The sequence below is a fragment of the Camelus ferus genome, chromosome 2, assembly GCF_009834535.1.
Source record: "Camelus ferus isolate YT-003-E chromosome 2, BCGSAC_Cfer_1.0, whole genome shotgun sequence".
NCBI classification, from domain to species: Eukaryota; Metazoa; Chordata; class Mammalia; order Artiodactyla; family Camelidae; genus Camelus; species Camelus ferus.
In genome coordinates this window covers 26,331,818-26,353,674 of record NC_045697.1, presented here as the reverse complement: position 1 = coordinate 26,353,674, position 21,857 = coordinate 26,331,818, and the positions used below count along the sequence as shown (strand labels likewise).

The following is a 21,857-nucleotide window of genomic DNA, read 5'->3' as shown; positions in this document are numbered from 1 at the left end:
TCAAATTCGTTATCTGGTTCTTTTACTAATAATCTGGGTAAAATTGAAATATTTTTTGAGCTTTTTTGATTCTGAAACATTTTAGCCAAGGGTCCTCCCAACCCTAAATATCTATAGCAAATTAGAATGTATTGTAGTAACTATGGGTGGGTCATTAATCCACTACAGAAGGATTGATTTGTGGACAACTTTTAGGCTTCTCTACTGTTCTAAAGACTGGAGGAAAACAGTGGCTTGTCAGGTGGCACTACCAAGCAGGTGGGTGCTTTCAATTTGCCAACACTTGCATTTAGATAGAACAAGGATTATATGGTTGTCTTTGTTGTTATTTTTTAGGAAACCATTCAGGATAATAAGTTCTTAGAGTTTTCTCAGGGAGTTTTGCAACTGGCAGTCTATTTTAACTACTGAATTCACAATGGTGCAATTCCATGTAGAATTGGAAAAATCTCAATCCAACAGATGATACTAACTATGCAAAAAATTAGAAAGGAGCATTAGAGGTCCAGTCTTGGGGATCAAAGAGTTAACCAAAGGAATTTTCTGTGTAGAAAAGTTCTAACTATGAAGGAAAGTTGCATTTTATTGTCATTTCAATTCAGAGTTAACAGGATGTAGTTTCAACTTAGATTTGTGATTGAACTTGTACTTCTACGCTTGTTATACTAACAAGAATTATAAGGAAAAACAACAGTCACTTGCCCCACACTATTTTACTTCTCTCCTGATTACTGTTCTCAGAGTCAGATAATTTTAGTTTAAGCTTTATCTGATCTTTACCTCTGAATAACTTACTTATCTATTTATCTATCTATCTATTTATCTATCTATTTATCTATCTATTTATTTATTTATTTATTTATTTATTTATTTATTTATTTATTTATTTATACTGCTGTTATTCATTTTTCGATTTTAGGTACTCTCCAGTTTCCTCCTCTACCACATTATTCCCAAAGTTTACAAACATGCAGTAACACTCCAATCTTAAAGGAAAACAGCAGCTTATTTTGGTCCTAATTTCTCCGAGTAACAACCAGGTATCTTTATTTCCCTTTGTAGCAAAACTCTATTTGAGGTTTCCAAATCTCACCCCTCTCATTCTCTCTAAAATCAAGCTTTTGTTTTCAGCATTCCACCAGTACTGATTAAAGTTATCAGTAGGTTTCATTGATAATTCCAATGCTCAATTTTCAGTCTTTATACTTCTTAATTTGCAAGTAATTAACTTCCACTTCTGTGATACAATCACCTAACTTAGATTTGAACTAACTATAGTCGCTTGTGGTCCCACTTGCATTTGAGATCACTATTTTTAAGTCTTCTTTCTGATTCCTTCTTCTTTCATTTACCTTTCAATTTTCAATTCCCTCAAGTGTCAGTCTTCAGTGTATATGTGCATAGTTACACACATATATATATATATTATGATATATTCTACTATATATACATATCTATATAGAGAGAACATGTTTCTCTCTTTGAATAAATAGATAAGGCAGTCTCAAATATCCAACAGCTTTCTCTACATCTTCACTCAGATGGCAAATGGACATCTCAAACTAAACATATCTAATACTAAACAACAGGTTTTTTCCTTCAAACCTGCTCTACTCTTGGCCTTCCCAAAATTAGTTGATGTCAACTGCATCTTCCTTTTTTACTCCATGACAACAAGGAATGATACATGCAACAACCTAGACGGATCTTAAAGGCATTGTACTGACTGAAAGAAGCCAGCCTTACAAGGTTACAAATTGCATGATTCCATTATTTAACATTTTCAAAAAATTAAAATTACCACTGTGGAAAACAGTTCAGTAGTTACCAGAGGTTGGGAGTCAAGGGAAAGGGATGATGGGAGATACCATGTTGAAGTATTCTTAGTGTGATGGAACTGTTCATATCTTTATTCTGGTGGTTGATATAAGAATCTATTCATGTGTCAAAATTCGTAGACTTAGATGTTTACAAAACATCCTTTTACTAAATGCTAATTTAAAAATATAATTTAAAAAACATTATGAGATGCACCAAAACAGGACTAAGAAGAAAATTTATAGAAGGAAATGACCATGTTAAAAAAAGAGAAAGGTTTAAAAATCGATGGTTTAAACATTCACTTTATGAAGTTAGGAAAAGAACAAATTAAAGACAGAATAAGTACAGCATCTGATTTTCTGAAATGAAAAAGATTTAGCTCCCTTACAGTCCCCTACACATCTCCTCCAAATGCCTCCTCCACATTTGAAATCTAGTGTCAGGTTTCCCCTGCTGTCCAAAAGTAGAGTATTCTATGAAATTTGTCATAAAACAAAACAGCATAAAATGAAGAAGCAATCACCTTAGGAGACAGCTTGCTAACGGATGCGCGAAATAAATCCAGATAAAGCACAGATGCTTACAGACACAGTTCAAAGCTTTGGCAGCTGGATGCTCAGATGTTGAGAGTAGTTCCTGAGGAAGGCATTTGGCGATGCCACTCTTCTCTGCTCCAGGCGGGTGCTCCCTCTATCAGGGCTTCCTGCAGAACAAACATTAAACGTTATTTCACTTCTGGTCTTTTTTCGTTAAAGTGAAAATCCTCTTCGGATTTCTTTTTGTTAGCAAAAACAGGTACTAATATAGGTCTTTTGTAAACACAAGTGGCATAAAGCCAACTTTGGAAAAGCTGGGAATACCTGTCTTACTTTTAGATGACATTTCTGTAAGTTTTCACTGAAGTCAAACTTTCTTACATTATCGTGACTATTGTAATATTATCCATATTTCCTTTTCTGTACAATTTTTTTCCTAATAGATAATAATTACCTATATTTGAAATTGTTTTTGTTTCTTAATTTCCTATATAACTATCATTTGTGTGAATGTAAATTTTTCTCTATATACACACATACACATAAAGTCACAAATCAATTTTTTCGCTTGGAGCCATGCCTATTACTATCTCTGCTTCTGTCTTCCCGCTGAAGTCTGGACTGGTTGCTGTTTACACTGGCTACTCAGACTTGTCTTAGGATTTTCTTATGCCATCACCTTTGGAATTGATTTGTTGTCACCTATGTCTTAAATTCCATTTTTCCTCTTTCTTATTTGCAACTCTTTGGTAGAACATTTTTTCTAGAATTTTCCTAAGAAAATATAAATGGAAGGTGCTTCTTTTGAGATATATCATACTTGATAGTTGGGTAAATAATTTTTGCATAAAATTACACATCTTTTTTTAAATAGAATTTGTATTTTAGAACAGTTTTAAGTTTATAGAAAAATTGAGAAGATAGTACTGAGATTTTCCATAGACCCCTTCCTCACCTAATTTCCCCCATTATTAACATCTTGCATTGGTATAGTACTGTTTCTTTTTTTTTTTTACAAACAATGAATCAGTGTTGATATAATGTTAGTGATACATCGTTATTACCTGAAGTCCATGGTTTATTCAGATTTCCTTAGGTTTTACCCAGTGTCCTTTCTCTGTTTCTGGATCCCATCCAAGATATCATCTTACGTTTACTTATTACATCTCCTTCTGCTCCAATTGGCTGTGAAGTTTCTCACACTCTTTGTTTTTGATGGCCTTGGCAGGTTTTTGTAGTATTGGTCAGGTATCTTGTAGGGTGCTTCTCTGTTCTAATTTGTCTGATTTTTTTCTTCTCATTAGACTAGGGTTCTAGTTTTTGGAGGGGAAAGTGACATTTTTATCATATCATAACAAGGATACATGGTATCACCAGGATTTTTCACTATTACTATTAACCGTAATCACCTAGTAGATGTAGCATTTATCAAGTTTCTTCACTAGGAAGTTACTCGCTTTTCCCTGTTTCCGTATTGTAGTCTCTGGAAGGAAGTCACTACGCACAGCCCATGCTTAACGTCTGGAGACATATGCTGTCTCTCGTGAGGGCTGAGTATCTATATCAATTGTTTGGAATTCTTCTGCAAGGGATACTTCTCTGTTCTCCCCCACTTATTTATTTATTTGATCATTTATTTGTATCAGTATAGACTCATGGATATTTATTGTATTCTTTGGGTTATAATCCAATACTACTCTATTTTGTTTCTCAAATTGTTCTAGCTTTGGCTGTTGAGTCAGCTCTCACTGACTCCTGTGTCCCTTTCACATATCCCCATACATTTATTTTAGCACTGCCTTACTTGTTGGCGCAAGATGCTCCAGGCTCATCTTGTGAATTCCTTGCTCCTGTCCTAGGTCAGCCATTTCTCCAAGGAGCCACGGTTCCTTCTGTTGCAGAAGGGTATTAGAAACCAAGATGTGGGTATTGGTTGTGCTCTGTGCCCCTAGGGCCATCACTTGGTTTTTATCATTAGATAAGCTATTAGAGACCAGGGAGGAATCTACATAAAGTTTTATATCCTTGTTTTCTTTCTCTTACTGCTCATTGTATACAATTTGGAAAGTATAGAAATAAGTATACATTTTATAGACATAGAAATAGGCTTAAAATCAATATTTAATTTTTTCTTATTCTTTTTTATTGCCTTTAAATAATATTTATGTTTCTTTGTCATTAAAATTTTTATACAAAGAATTTATAATGGTGTATAATATTGAGTGAATATACATGATATTTTCTATTTCTAAAGTTAAAGATTTGGGTAGCTTCAATTTTTAACATTACAGGTAGAAAGACTATCTTCTATTAATTTCCAATTGCTTATTTAGAGTAGATTTCTTAAAGTAGAATTTTCTGGTCAAAGAACTTTATATATTCAAAAAAGATGTATTTGATCTACTTACTTTCAAAAGAGGTAGCAATATTTATTACCAATACCAGTGTATGAGACTGTTCATCTTTTGATAACCTAAAGATCAATAAACAATAATAGTTGTTAAGTGTTAATTGATTAGAAAAGTATTATCTCTTTATGGTTTCAATTTTTGGTTGCTACTTCATTGTTTGTTTGCCATACTCAAATGAGTAATGCAAACATCAGTTAGACATGCCACCTATTTGATCTCTCACTGGCTTCCATGAAAGATCTACCTGGACATTTCATGAACTCAGAAATTTTGCTGGAGATTTGAAAGATCATAGGAAGAGGACATACTGCATGGGCAGATCACAAAATTGTCTCCACCCCCTACCAATTCTCACCTCTGCCTCCACTTCCTTTTCCTTTCATTCCCAGGATTGGTTCAGACCATACTCAGGTTCCTTCTGGCTCTCACCTTCTGCCTCAAGTGCCTTTAAAGATGTTCCCTATGACGAATTCCACTGAATAAAGTTACTTCCATTTCACTATACCAATGGTTTCTTTTTCATGCATTTTGTGTTGGGTCTTTTAGTAAATGGTCTTTTGAAAATAAATAAATACTACTTATTCATTTAATATCAACATATTTATTAAATGCTGTCAAAGTGTCAGGCAGCACAATACTCAGCACCAGGGATGGAAAGCAGTTACCGCATGCTTTTACTTCAAGTTGTTTACAATCTTGTGGGAGACACTTACAGCCTCATGACTTTTTTGAAGCAAATAAAGATTAATTATTTTAATCACAAGAAGCCGTGAAGCTCATGTTAGAAGTGCCTCTAGAAAGGGAATGTGGCTCTCACTTTAGCTATTCCCCATGGAAACCATCTGAGAACATCCTCAAAATGTCAAAAAAGATGAAGAATGAAAAAGAGGGAAAGGAAAAGAAATTGGATGAAGAAAATAAAACATACAAAGAGGAGGAGGAAAAAGTATGTGCTATGGAGAGGTACATATATTGATAAATTGGAAAGTTCAAGAAAGAACTAAAAAGACCAGAATGCTTTTATATTTCAAACCTTTGAAATATTTTTAGGTTCATTTTTCTAGTTTATTTTTCTGTTTCGAATATGGAGCTGGCTTCTAATTCTGGTTATTGCTTTCCCTGGAAAATTTCTCAAATTCAGTATCTCTCTCCTTTTCCACTCACAACCAACATTAACACTAGACCAGCTCTTTACCCCTCTGTGGACAGTAAACCTTCAGAGGTCCATTGGGTTACATTTCCCTCTTCCGTCCCACAGGCTCAAGAGATTTGTCTGCCTTCTGCCTCTCTGCTGACATAAACAACTCTTCCGTCTTCATTATATTCCACTTGGCTCTGCCTCTGCCTGGAGCAATGTGCCAGTCCCTAATTTCTCCCTAGGCTGATGTTTTTGAAACAGCCACACTGTTCCTTCTGGGTTTCTTTAAAAAAAAAAAAAAGGCTTTATTTTCTTGTTTGGTTTTGTTACTGATGGTAATTAAATGAAATCAAACAGCAATAAACCATTAATAACCATATCACTGACTAATAGTAATGATGATTATTAAATCTAGGTGCCGGACTTTGTGATAAGACCCTTTAACATCCAATGTAATCCTAACAATAGTCCTATGAGATTATGTTATCTATGAGATACTTCTGTTGTCTCATTTTACAGAGGAGAAACCCAAGTCATTGAGTTATGGGCAGTGATAAACTCAAAGTTACAATGTTGCATGAAATCTTAAAAGAATGAAGAGATTGTTTTCACTGTTTTTTTTTTTTTTTTACATTGTGTAAATTTAAGGTGTAGAACATGTGGATTTGATTCATTATACATTGTAATACGACTGTCATTATAGCTACAGTTATCACTTCTGTCATGTCACATAATTATCATTTTTGTGTGTGTGGTGGGAATTACAATCTAGTCTCAGCCAGTTTGATGATTATAATACTACATTGTTGTCTGTGTTCCCTATACTGTGTGTTAGATCTCTAGGACTTATGTATCTACTATTTCTAAGTTTGTACCCTTAAACAACATCTCTCCTAGTCCTCTTTTCACTCACTCGGAATTAAGTAGTGTGTGGTTTGGTATGTTGTTTCAGGGCTGACTCCTTAGAGATGTCACTCCTAACATTTTTACCCCTTTACTTGATCATCTTTGTTCCCACAAGGACTTATTCTGCCCCCCAACCTTTTCTATTGCCCTGGAATCTTCACACTAAGATCTCTTCCCCTTTTCTCGCTATTGTCATTGACTTCATTCATTCATACACTTAACAAACCTATTGCATTCCACCGGCTGTTCTAGATGCAGTAGATACAGCAAGAACAAGACACGTAATCCTGCCCTCTTAGAAATTACATTTTAGTAGGAGGAAAAACTTAACAATTAAACAATGCATAAATAATTCTAGATTTTCTGAATGTTAGGAAAGAAATAAACAGTGGCTATGATAGGTAATCACGGAGGTGACTTTCCTTAAATAGGATGATCTTTTTCTGAAGAGATGACATTTTGCCAGGGCCTGAATGAATGATGAGAAGGAGCTAAGAATAAAATTCTCTGGGGAAGTAGCACTTCCTTTACAGGAAGAATAAGTTCAAAGTCCTGAGGTAGAGACAAAAGGGAAAGAGGGAAAAGATAAGGTTAGAATGGTAAGAAGAGCTGATCCTGTAGAGTCTTAAAGGCACGATGAAAGAGAGATGTATTGGAATTGCAATGAGAAGCCATTGGTGAGTTTTAAGCAAGAGAGTAATATGATCTTATTAGTGGTGTTAAAACACACACACACACACACACACACACACTACAGATGCTGTTAGTCCAAGTGAAATTTTAGGTGCCAAAGAGTGGGTGATTCAAATTCTCTGAGGCTTATATGAGTTTTATTTATATTCCAGAAGAAGAACGCTCCAAATTCTCAGAGTTCTTTGATTTCTTGTGAGAAAACTAATTTAAGAAAACCCTTGGCGATCCCTTTCTCCTAAAATCAGGCCACTTTGGTTTTGATTTCTAGGTAATTTTTTTTTCTACGGAAGGAAAGCAGTGAGACTTAGCATTGTCATAAAAGGAAATTAGTGATCATGTTCAAAGTTCCCTGGATTCCTGTAAGAACTATGTCTTTCCTGCAGTTTAGATTGAACATTTTGATTGTAAGTCTTGGTAGGAGCATAACTTTGTGAAGGGAGGGAAAATCCCTCTTCTCTCTGGACTTTTGAGACCCTGAAGTTTAGATTCATCATATGTAGAATAGATGATGGTCTAAAGCCGAGCTTCTCAAGTGTGACTCTGACCATTGTGGGCTGGATAATTCTTTGCTGCAAAGGGCCGCCTTGTATGTTGCAGTATGCTTATTAGCAACCTTGTCTTCTACCTACTAGGTGCCAGTAGCATCCCCTGGATAATCAAGAATGTCTTCAGACATTCTGTCCAAATGTCCCCTGCAGCTGCAAAATCTCCAACAAATGAAAACTACAGGTCCAGAAAGACTTTCACTCTCTCCTTGCACTTAAATTTTAAATGCCTCAGGAGCTCCAACAATAGTCAGAGTCACTGTTGCACTTTTGATATTTTATGTTATTTAGGAAGACATTTGCTGCTGAGAAATGCTAAGATATTTTCCCTCTTCTCCCTCTTTATCACCATAACACCAAATTAACTGCTCTCAAGTGACTCTTACCACAAAAGGCAGCCTGGTAAAGTCATGGTAGATAATTCCTTCTCAACAGCTAGCATATAATGGATCAAAGATTGCTTGTTCTTTGAGTATATAAAACTCATCTGTCTCTTTAAGGACAAATGATTCAAAAATGAAGGAAGAAGAAAAGGTTGTTCATTTGAGTATGCAGGGATAGAAGTAAAAGATGGTAGTGAGTTAGATTAGGGCAGTGGCAGAAGTATTAGAAATTAGCATATTGATTTAAGATTTGATCTGTGTGTACAGCCAAGCAGGCACAACTTGGTTAGGGACCGGAATAGTTAGTGAGGGAAAGGAAGCATTCCATTCCATTTTTATGGAGAATTGTGTGATTTTTTAAAACTTCTCTTTTCTTTGATACACTAGAAAAATAGAATGTAAATATTTCCCTCTACTCCTGGGAGGAAATCAATTGTTCTTATGAACTGAATGAATTGGACTGTGTTTAATGAGCTGTTAGTATATAGGGTAAAATAAAAAGAGAGTTTGAGATTTGCCAGGAAGGAATAGGAAGTAAAGATTTCTGTGAAAAATACAGAGGCTGAAGTCTGAGGGCAGGAGGAAGATGAAACAGAGGGCTATAAAGAAGGCCTCGTGAGTTTGAGATCTGATTGCAAAATATTTTACCTAAAACAGGGCACTTTGGCTTAAAACTGAGGGACTCTGCAGAGACCTACTACAAGGAGTTTTGTTCAAGTGTCCCAGGAACCTGTGAAGCAAAGACCTTTTTTTCCATGTTTTCCTTTTATTTATAATTTTTAAATAAACTTTATTTTTAGAGCACTTTTAAGCTCACAGAAAAATTGAGAAGATACAGAGATTGTCCATTTACTTCCTTCCCCCTTGCATGCATAGTCTCCCCCATTATCAGTATTCCCCACTGAATGGTACATTTGTGACAATTGATGAATCTACATTGACACATCATAAACTCTCAAAGTCCATAGTTTGCATTAGGGTTTGCTCTTGGTGTTGTATATTCTATGGGTTTAGACAAATGTAAATGACATATATCCATCATTATAGTATTATACAGAGTAGTTTCACTGCCCTAAAAATCCTTTTGTGAGGAAGCTTTCCCCCAAATGTTTAATGAGAGAAAGCGGGGTGTTGGAATGAACAGTTGTTCAGGAAGCTCTTGACTCCTGTTTGAGACCCCTCTTCGCCTGCACAACTGCTGCAGAGGCCCCAGGAGCCAAAGCCAGCACAGCTGTCCCTGGGGCAGAGGCAGGCCCTGGAGAGCTCCCTGGAGAGGGCATCTTGGCCTGTGTGCTCACACCAGTCTCCCTATGCCCTGATGCAGCAGGGAGATTCACTCCAGTGCCTGCTTTAGAAGGTTCTCTAGCCAATTCAGAGCCTGTGGCAGACTTCCTGCTCCTTTCCCTGGGATACATGCATCTACAGCTGCTCCTGGGTCCTAGTGGCAGGCCTGTCCTCATGTGAAACTAATCCCAGCACTGGAGAATGCACAGGTCTGAGAGGAACAGAGCTGCTAATGTGGAGAGGTGGCATGTGGGAAAAACAGACTCTGGCCTTCCCTGCAGGCAGTCCCAACATGTAACTCAGCACTCTGAGGCTGGAGCTCCATAGGGAATCCGTTGCAGCTGGTGAATGTATGATAGGACCATGGACAGAGGCTTTAAAGACAAGGGTGGCATCCCAGCAGGGTGCCCATTAGAGGGCTGGAAAGATGTCTTAGGTTTGTTTGTCTTGCTTTTTTTTATTCAAGGTAACACTTTGTTCAAATCTAAATAAAATTAGAAAATCACATTACATTTTCCTTATGAAACAAGTAAGATTCAGAACTATTTTATTACAATAACACCAAATTTTAAGTTAGATGATATCATGGATGTTTATGTTTAAATAACAGTACATAAAATTAAACTGGTATTTATTTTGTCTTGCTTTCTCAGGGCATAGAAAACTCATAGCATAGAGAAGGTATCATATTGGTTTAAGTTTACCTGAATTTTTTTCTTCTTTAAAAATTTTTAAATTTTATTTTTAACTGAGGTAAAATTGACATATAACATTATATTAGTTTCAGGTGTACCACATAATGATTCAAGATTTGTATACATTGCAAAAGGTTCCCACAATAAATCTATTTAAAAATCTGTCACCATACATCGATATAAAATGTTTTTTTTCTTTTAATGAAAACTTCTACAATATAATCTCTTAGCAACTTTCAGATATGCACAGTATCATTAACTATGCTCACCATGCTGTACATTACATCTCTGTGATTTATTAATTTTATAACAGAAAATGTGTAACTTTTGACCTCCTTCACACATTTTACTCAAACTCCAGCTCCCGCCTCCAGCAACCTGTTCTCTGTATATATGAGCTTTTTTAAATTAAAAATTGTTTTATAGTCCACATAAGTGAGATCATATGGTATTTGTCTTTATCCCTGACTTATTTCACTTATGTTTATACCCTCAAGGTCCATTCATGTTGTTGCAAATGGCAGGATTTTATTCTAAATTATTTATATGACTGAATAATATTCCATTGTATGTGTGTGTGTGTATCATATTTTCTTTATCTATTTATCCATCAGTGGGCACTGAAGTTATTTCCATATCTTGGCTGTTGTAAATAATGGTGCAATGAACATGAGGGTGTATATATCTTTTTGAGTTATTGTTTTTACTTTGTTTGAATAACTACTTAAAAGTGGAATTGCTGGATCATATGGTAGTTCTATTTTTAATTTTTGAGGAACCTGAATACCATTTTCCATGGTGGATGCACCAATTTACATTTCCACCAACAGTGCACAAGTAAGTATTCCCTTTTCTCCACAACCTCTTTTACATTAAATAGCCATTCAAACAGGTGTGAGGTAATATAGCTCATTGTGGTTTTGATTTGTATTTCCCTGATGATTAGTGAAGTTGAGCATTTTTCCATGAACTTGTTGGCCTTTCTCGTTTTTTGTGTATATACTACAGGTTTTTGCTTTGTGGTTACTGTGAGGCTTACATACAACAATTTATATTTATAACCATTTATTTTAACTTGACAGCAGCTTAAGTTTGGACACACTCTAAAACTACATTTTTGCTCTGCATCTCCATTTTGTTTTTGATACTGCCCTTTACACTTTAAATTTTGTTATCCTTTAACTAATTATTGTGGTTGCAGTTAGTTTCACCTCTTTTGTCTTTTAACTTCCATACTAGCTTTATAAGTGATTGATACACTTCCTTTACTAGTTATTTATCTTGGTGAGATTCATACTTTCATATGTTTTCTCTTACTGAATTTTGGTCCTCTTTTGCTAGCTTTAAAGAGTCCCTTTAACATTTTTTGTACTGCTGATTTAATGGTAATGAACTCCTTTAGCTTTTGTTTGTCTGGGAAACTCTATTTCTTCTTCAATTCTCAATGATAATTTTGCTGTGTAGAGTATTCTTGGCTGGAAACTTTTCTCTTTTAGCGTTTTGAATACATCATGCCACTCCCTTCTGGCCTGCAAAGTTTATGCTGAAAATCTGCTTATAGTCTTATGGTGGTTCTCTTGTACATAACAAGTAGTTTTTTTCTTGCTGCTATTAAGATTCTCTCCTTGTCTTTTAACATTTTAATTATAATGTGTCTTGGTGAGGGTCTCTTTGGATTTGTGTTATTTGGAATTCTGTGGGCTTTCTGTATCTAGATGTTTGTTTCTTTCCCCAAGATAGGGAAGTTGCAGTCATTTTTTACTCAGATAAGTTTTCTGCACTTTTCTCTTTCTCTTCTCCTTCTAGGACCCCTATAATGTGAATATTAGTATGCTTAATGTTGTCCCATAAGTCCCTAAACCATCTTCACTTTTTTCATTTTTCTTTTTGCTGCTCTGGTTGAATGAGTTCCACTGCTCTCTTTGAATTCAGTGATCTTTCTTTGCTTCATCTAGTCTGCTTTTGAACATCTAGTGTATTTTTCAGTTCAGTTATTGTATTCTTCAGCTCTGTGACTTCTATTTGATGCTTTCTTATATTTTTCTATCATCTTGTTGAAGGCCTCACTGTGTTCATCCATTCTTCTCCCACATTCAGTGAGCATCTTTATGATCATTACTTTAAATTCTTAATTAGGTAAATTACTTATCTATTTCCCCCTGAGGTTTTATCTTGTTCTTTTGTTTAGAAAATATTCATCTGTTTCCTCATTTTGCTTGACTCTCTGTGTTAGTTTCTATGCACTAGATGAAATGGCCATCTCTACCAGTCTAGAAAGAGTGGCCTCATATGGAAGATAAACCTTAATATTCCACCTTGCCCTAGCTCTTGATTATCTCTCAAACCTTTGTGATTGCAGCCTTGTCCTACTACTTTATTTTAAACAGCTCCCAGTAGTTGAGGTTGTGCCAAGACATGTCAGTGTTCCAAAGAAGAGGATCTCAGTCAGAACTTAGATTTAGGGTGATTAGAAGTTAGGCACTCAGGCAGCAGATTTTTAAATTTTCAGATATGTACAGTCCTGTGAGGCTGCAGATATAAGCCCTACTAGCCACTAGAGCCAGCCACCTAAAGGTGTCCCCTCAGTGTTAGTCTCAAAAACCAGGGTTCCAGCTCCAGGTTTAAGCTCCTTTCTGGGAGATTCTGGTGAGCTGTAGTGAAGCAGACGAGGAGCACAAAGATGGCACCTGCCCTCCAAGAGCTCTGGAAAGATTTATACTCAGTCCTTAGATGTGTGTTTAATTAGAAACCTGCGCCTCAGGCTGCAGTTATAATGATAAGCTTATAGGCGTCTGCAGTTCCCTGGGCATGGTAGTCTGCCAAGAATTATCCCTCCAATTGTTACAGTCCCATGGGGTCTAGGAATACAAGCCTTTCCTGGACTTCAGAGTCAAGTGATCAAGAAGTGTCCCTGGGTGGCAGCTGCTAAAACCGGGTCACCGGGTCACTAGATGCAAATACTGGGGTCCCAGATGTACGTAAAGGCTCCCCTTCAGGAGAAACTGGTTCTCTGGAGTATGGCAGAGGTAGAGAGTGAAGGTGGTTCCTGCCATTTAGAGGCTAAAGATGGCACTGACTGAGGGAAAAAAAAGTCTAGAATAAAAAAATAATAAAAGACATCTACTAGCTTTAGCAAGGTAGAAAAAGCATGAAAATCATTAGCAAACAAATCTCTTACACATAAAACCTGAACATTTTTCAAATGACTGCGTCTGTGCTATGCCCTGAAAAGAATGCATCCATGTGTGAGCCCTTTGAGAGACTTTCTCAGTTTGCTTAGGACTTTAGGTCTTGTAGATGTGGGTGGGCCCTGTTAATTTTTCAAAGCCAGATATTTTGGGGGCTTATTGTTCAGGTGCAGGTCTTAGAAGTTGTGGTGCCTGATGTGTGGTTTATACCCCTCAGGGTGTTAGGTTTGTGAGTTTCCTTCTGATTGTGAGTCATTGCACCAGGGGTGGGATTTGTTTATTAGCCTCTTCCACCCACTTCGATATGGACTTTTCCTCATTTACCTGATGTGAAGGAGTTGCTCAGCTAGTTTCAGGTTTTTTTCAGAGGAAGTTGTTTTATATATAGCTGTAGATTTGGTGTGTCCATGGGATGAGGTGAGTTCTAGATTTTCCTACATCGCCATCTTGAACTGACTCTGATTTTTTTCCCTAAAGAAAAGCTGTTAGTGATTTTAAGAAAGTAAATGTTATTTTGATCAAGTATTTCTGACAGTACTTGTGAAAGACATTGACTTGAAAATAAGGCAAAATCCATGCATCTGCACCCCGCAAGTTTAGAAAGCCCTAAAGAAAGAAAGATTCTTTCAAAATGATTCCATTTATAACCCCAGCACAGCAAGCTTTCTCTATAACTTAGATTTTAAATATTGCGTCATTTATCTGGTTTACTTAACATGCAGGAAGTTATCTGGGAGGGCTTGAATCACTTTGGAAGTCAAAAGGCATCTTCTGACTTTCGTGATTTTTATACTCTCAGGCATGTGGCTTTCCAGCCTGCCAGTTTTAATAGAAGGCTGGCCCTGACTTGGTACATCCTTCTGTTACTTTGCATCAGTCTGTTTTAATTCCTGCTCAAACTTGTTCCAAGTCCCCATTTCCCAAGTTAGTCCAGGAGAGATTTCTACCACTTGTGACTTCTGTATTAACTATTCGAATTTCTGTAGTTCTGGGGGTTTAGAGGGTGACACATTTGTGAGGACTTTTACTAATTGTGAGATTTTGTGGATGGGTGATGACAAAAGAGCTCGCAAATTTTTTCCATAATTGAATACCAACAACAGATACTTTTCTTTGCTGTTTACACTAAATGTGAATCCTAAGCATAATCTGAAAAGGCAATGAAGTTGTTTATAAAAAGTCTTCTATATACACCTCTTTGAAGAAAATCCAACAGAGCGGGATTAATCCCTAGCCTTCCAGATATCTACCCCAGTTATGAAACTGTTACCTTGGCATGTCTTTCCCTAGGAGGTCTCCTAGGAGTAAAAATTTTTGCCCTCGCTAAAATTTACTTAGTGATTGTTTCAAAGGTCTCAAGACCACCCTTAAGGTTGCCAGTTCTCTGGAAGGATTCACAGGATGTAATAGCAGGTTATAACCATGGCTAAGATTTAGTACAGAAAAAGGGCCAGCACTAAGAACAGCAGGAAGCTATACATTAGGTAGAGTTCAGAGAGGCCAGGCACAGGTTTTTCAAGTCCTCTCCCACCTGGGATCATGGTATGGGAAGTGCTTTTCCCTGTCTGTAAACTGTGAGGACATGTTAGGAGATTCTCCTGAGGGAAGGCTTTTATGGAGAGCTGGTCGTGTAGGCCTGCTACACAACCAGCCATGATAACAAAATTCAAGACCCCAAAAATGAAACCTGGTACACACCATCAATCTTGATGTTTATGCAAAAGAATCCTGACAAGCTGATATGGCATGGTCTGCTGCTCCATGTATATACAACAGAGCTATCAATTATCAACATGAGTCTGCTGAAGGCCAAATTCCCAGGGGTTGGCCAAAGGTCAGATGTCCTTTGGAGACATGCAAGGAACAAGCAGCCAGTTCTGCTGTGCTAACCCTCCTCACAGTGCTCCCTTCAGAATCAAGTGCTATTTTTAAAAGATTTGACAAACAAATTCATGATAAGATGGTTATTCTTAAATACGTTTGATGACATTGGGAATTTTATCAGACAAAATGTATATGCACGTGCAAATACACACATGCACAACTTGATATAAACTGTCACGATTCAAGTGCAAAAAAAATCTGTTTGGGAGATGATCCCAGGAAATGAAGGCAGAGGAATATGGAAGCAAGAGAGCTAAAGGTAGGAAGCCAATAAAGGGTGCATGATCAAGCCAGTTATCACTATGGGCAACTGGAACTCCATCCTGCTCAGGAAATCTGGAGACGGCATACTACATTCCTGAGTTATCCCAATCAGAAACAGAGGAATGGAAATATTTATCCTCCAAACTTCTTCCATCATTTGCCAAGGGATGCTGCTTCTGGGATTATTAACATCACAGAACTTCTTGCTCATTCTATGTTCAAATCAGATGTGCACACACAGATAAAGTTACAGCTTTCAAGTAAACAAACTTAGGTGTGGGTGGAAATGAATTCCAAGATGATATGGGCAGGGAACTGGAAATGTCTGCTGTATACCCATGCATACAAAAAATTTTAATGCACGCAATTTCAGATGGCTTATGTTGTTGTGAGTCATAACCTTGGATTCCTGGACCCTCAAGATTAAAATATTCCAAGATATTGCCAAATGAGATTGCATTTAAAACTAAAACTTTAGGAAAAAACATTGTTTACTTTCAGGGACTGGGTTACTAGTGGCAGAATGTCACATATCAAATGTGAAAATCAGGGAGTCAATTATGAACAGTTGAAGCTGTCTAGTAGCCCCTGAATCATATATTTAAACTACTGTGTTTATAGAAGTAATGTAAAATCAGTGCTGTCCCCTTTTACCTCCTTAGTAGAGATGTCATCAATTCAAAGATAACAGTCCAGGGGCAGCACTATTTGTATTAGCTCCTAACTGAAAACTACCCAAATACCCATAAATGGTACAATAAATACATATATAATTGTATTTTCGCACAGTGAAATATTACACAATGAGTGACCATTCTGCAGTTAAATAGAATGATGTGAAGTCACAAACATAATTTTGAGTTAATAGACAGTACATAACCTTTTATTCCACTTATATATAAGTATACAGTGCAAAGCTCATCTATATCATTGGAAAGCAAGACAGTGCTTACTGCAAAGGGCAGTGACTAGAGTAGAGATGACAGTGGCTTTTGGGATGTCCATAATACTGTTTCTTGATCTGGGTGCTTATGAAAATGTATCAAACTGAATATTTATTATTTGTTCACTTTCTGCTTGTATTTTGCACTTCAATAAAAACACTAAAAACAGTAAGTCAAGGAGTTAGGCTTTGTTCAAATACTATCTCTAGAAAGCCTTGGCACAGACTGGACTTCAAATAGGAATCAGCATGAGCATAGTATGTTGGGATTTCCCACCACCCCTTCTCAGGCATCACCTTGGCTTGGCTCAGTGTCAATGAGAAGGAAAAAAGTAGGTGAACTAGTTCTTCATTTCTCTGTTTATCTACACCCTCTTGTCTTTACCACCATTTCTACTTTTAAAGGCAAATGGTGTGGAGCCAGAAAATTTGAATTCATGTGTGTACATGGAGATTCTGAAAAACAGAACTTGTGACTGATGCGTGATTCCATGAAATTTATGATGAATTTAACATGCAGTTGAGTGCTAAATACTTAAGGAATGACCAAGTTCTACAGTGTGCTCTCACACTATTTTAAATGAGATGTTCAGGAGTAGTGCATGGTTAGCTGTGTGTACTCTGGAACCCACTACCTGGCTATATCTCATCTCAGTGATTCATTGAATTTTCGTTTCTCCGTTGATAGAGTGGGATTAATTATAGTATTTATGTCATAGTGTTGTTGTGAAGATTAAACAAAATAAAGCCTATAGCATCTTGTACATATACAATTTCAGAATAGGTGTTCAATAAATACCATTTTTATTATTTTTTGATAATGATGGTACTTAATAAAAATAGTATTGAGCATGGAGTCAGCAGTTTAGGGCTTACTTTTCTGGTCTGTAATTTTCTAGCTATGTGAAATTGTGTATTTAACTACATGCAGCCTCATATTTTTCTTCTGCAAAATGCTGAATATACACCAAAATTAGATAAAGTATGTGAAAGAATCCAGCTCAGACCTTGGTCACATGATAAATCAGCATTTTCTATTATAAATACACATTGAATTAAATTAGTGGGGAATATAATCAGTGTTGGTTCTGTGAACAAATATTTTTATTATATAAGATAGATTTTAAACCTCTATTCAGATTAATTTTGAGTGACGTTTTATTGTGTATGTTTGAAAAGGGAGAGAAAACTTATCCACTGACATGAAGCACTTATAAGATAAGCATACCAACTGCAGCTAAGGAGCATGGCCTCTGGAAATGTGAGTCATGGTAATGAAGACGCTATATAAATCTAAAGACTTATGGTTAAGATACATTCTCTATGTCACATACAAGGTCAAAAAATGGTTCTAGAAGTAAAGGAAAACAGTATATGGCAGAGATTTCAGGGGCTTTACTGTTGCTATAATATAATTGTTCTTTGGGGGTTGTAGTTAGAGTGAGACTAGCATTTTGTTGAAGTCTATCTAGACTCTCTTCCCCTCTCCAACATTCTGGCCATGTGTATCAGTATTCAGAAGAAAGTAAGAGTTTCTTACAGGAGGACTTGACTTTACAGAGACTGTCAAAAAGAATGAGTCACTCTTAGGACTGATTCCAGAAAATCTGTTGCCAAGCTGCAGTTGCTAATGCAGTCGTCTAGATTGTGGTGCCCATGGAATACAGTGCAAGGAAAATTTGTCCTTGTCATTGTATGGCCAAAGTCCTCTTAAAAGATAGAAGAAAATTAATTAGACTGCAAATTCATCCATAAAATAAAAGGACAGGCTACCTGGGCAAGGGATCTAGAAGAGGAAGACATTTCCATTAAGAAACTCTTCGTGTTTAGCTCAAGTAGCATACATTTGTGCAATACAGATAATAGTTTGTTATTATTATGTCCAATCCTGCAGTTGGTCAAGGAAGAACTAAAATGAATATTTTATCATTGCTTATTATACATATAATACTCACTCTGAAAACATCACCAAATTTGGAGATCTTAAGAATCTTAGGAAAACATTTAAATGAAATAAAAATTGAGCCAGTTAGACTCTGGAAGATCTTAAAAAATAAATAAAATACTTGCTGCATAAAGTCCATGAAAAACTAAATCAGGAAAGAGTTGTCTTACACTTATTTCAACCATCATAATGGAAATATATGATTATACAGTTAAAAATGACTTGCCATTGAAAGTACTTACTTTCTAGATGCTTTTTCTATTTAACAGCAAGAAGAAAGTTTTTTTTATAAGAATATAGAACATGGAGACATTTCTTTTTACCTAAAAAAAGTGATTTCATCCTTATTCCTGACTGTTGAGCAGTATGACTTTCCTGAAATGATAAAAGTAAATTTTGCAAAAATAAGACTAGATTAACTGAAAGATTCCCAACCACTTTACCAAAGGGGAAAAAAATGGCCCTACAGGTTGTACACTTTCACAGAACTTGGACAACTGAAGAGAAGACACAAGTAACATTATCTCCCACTAGGAAAATAATATAGTTTTTGACATAATGTAGTGGAGAGAAAACTGGATTTAACTCATGTCAAGTAGGTTTTCATTCTTTAATTTATGACTTGTAGATATAAAAAGGGCAGTAGAGATTGACTATTTTATGCTTCATAGGCATCATTCCCCTGATATAGAAAAGTGGTGATTCTGTTTTCTCTATATTAATAAGCACTAAATATAAACACAATAGCTAGAAAAATAAGGAAAATTTAATATTTATCATGTCCAAAGTGTTTTGAGCAAGTGATGATGGAATCACATAATAAATTTTGTGTCAGGGGCAGAGAAAAATAAGTAGATCTTTACTTATGAAAATCCCTACACCCTTTACCTCACCACTGAGGCTCTCAGAATTCCATGTGATTAAGAATAAATATTACAAAAAATTACAGTCAGGATGGAGTCAGTTTGATGAATACAAAATGGCTCCATCAAAAAGAAATTTTAGAAATTTTGCTTTTTCTGCATCTATTAAGATGATCATGTGATTTTTGTCCTTTTTTTTTTTTTTTTTTTTTTTGGTTGATGTAGTTTATCACCTTGATTGATTGGCATATGTTGAACAATCCTTGTGTCCCTGGGAGGAATCCAAATTGATCATAGTGTATGATCTTTTTTATCTGTTGTTGGATTCTGTTTGCTAATTTTTTTTTTGATAATTGTTGCATCTATATTCACCAGAGATATTGGTCTATAATTTCTTTTTTGGTAGTGTCTTTGTCTGGTTTTGGTATCAGGGTGACAGTAGCTTCATAGAATGAGTTTGGGAGTGTTCCCTCCTCTTCAGTCTTTTGAGAGAGTTTGAGAAGGATAGGTATAATTTCTTTGTATGTTTGATAGAATTCCCCAGTGAAGCCATCCAGTCCCAGAATTTTGTTTGCAGGGAGTATTTTTTTTAATTACTGATTCTGCTTCAGTTCTAGTGATTGATCTGTTCAAATTATCTTATTTCTTCTTGATTCAATTTTGGTGGACTGTATGTTTCTAAAAACTAAAGCATTTGAATTTTAGCTCAGTTGGTTAGAGCTTGGTGCTAATAAAAACTAAAGCATTTGATGTAATTCAACATCCATTTATGATTAAAAAAAACTGTTACCAAATTGGGCATAGAAGAAACATATCTCAACATAATAAAAGCTATTTATGACAAACCTATAGCCAATATAATATGTAACAGTGAAAAGTTGAAAGCCTTCCTGCTAAAATCTGGAAAAGATAAGGATGCCTACTGTCACCATTTCTGTTCAACATAGTATTGAAAGTCCTAGCCATTGCAATCAGGCAAGAGAAAGGCATAGAAGAGATCCAAATTAGAAGAGAAGAGGTAAAATTGTCACTGTATGCAGATGACAAGATACTATATATAGAAAACCCTAAGGACTCCACACAAAAGCTATAGGAGCTGATAAAAGAATTTAGCAAGGTAGCAGGATACAATATTAACATAGAGAAATTACTTGCATTTCTTTACACTAACAATGAAATATCGGAAAAGAAAAGTAAAGAAAGAAATCCCTTTTAAAATCCCATCAGAAAAAAAAAATACTTAGGAATAAACCTGTCCAAAGAGGTGAAAGACTTACATGCTGAGAACTATAAAACACTGGTTAAGGAAGTAAAAGATGATTTAAAGAAATGGAAAGATATCCCATGCTCTTGGATTGGAAGAATCAATATTGTTAAAATGGTCTTAACTACCCAAAACAATCTACAGATTTAATGCAATCCCTGTCAAATTGCCCAGGACGTTTTTCACAAAACTAGAACAAATAATCCTCAAATTTATATGGAATTTCAAAAGACCCAGAATTGTGAAAGCAATACTGAACAAAAAGAATGAAGCTGGAAGGATAACCCTCCCAGACTTCAGACAATACTACAGAGTTACAGTAATCAAAACAGCATAGCATTGGTACAAAAACAGACATGTGGATCGATAGAACATAACAGAGAGTCCAGAAATAGACCTTCACATCTATGGCCAATTAATTTTTGACAAAGGAGACAAGAATATACAATGGAGAAAAAGCAGTCTCTTCAACAAGTGGTGCTGGGAAAACTGGACAGTCACATGTAAATCAATGAAGTTAGCACACTCCCTCACACCATACACAAACATAAACTCAAAAGGGCTTAAAGACTTAAACATAAGATAGGATATTATAAACCCCTCGAAGAAAAAATTCACTGATATAAATTATAGCAATCGTCTCTTAGGGCAGGCTACCAAGACAATAGAAATAAAAGCAAAAATAAACAAATGGGACCTAATAATAATCAAACTTATAAGCTTTTGTATAGGAAAGTAAGTGATAAACAAAACAAAAAGACAACCTATGGAATGGGAGAATATATTTGCAAACAATGCAGCTGACAAGGGATTAATTTCCAGAATATACAGCTCATACAACTCAATAACAATAAAACGGACAGCCCAATAAAAACTGGGAAGAAGATCTAAACAAACATTTCTCCAGTGAAGATATGCAAATGGCCCATAGGTACATGAAAAAATTCTCAATATTGCTAATTAACAGAGAAATGCAAATCAAAATTACTATGAGGTATTACCTCACATAGGTCAGAATGGCCATCATTAAAAAGTCCACAAACAATAAATGATGGAGAGGGTGTGGAGAAAAGGGAACCCTCCTACACTATTGG

General features: G+C 35.9%; 1 long non-coding RNA gene across 1 annotated transcript; it reads left to right on the top strand.

The window, feature by feature from the left end:
• Window positions 1-216: 216 nt before the first annotated feature.
• LOC116667126 lies at window positions 217-21,470 on the top strand. The gene is made up of 3 exons (XR_004323889.1): window positions 217-229; window positions 3,771-3,775; window positions 21,371-21,470. It is a non-coding gene; the product is annotated as an uncharacterized LOC116667126 (long non-coding RNA).
• Window positions 21,471-21,857: the final 387 nt, after the last annotated feature.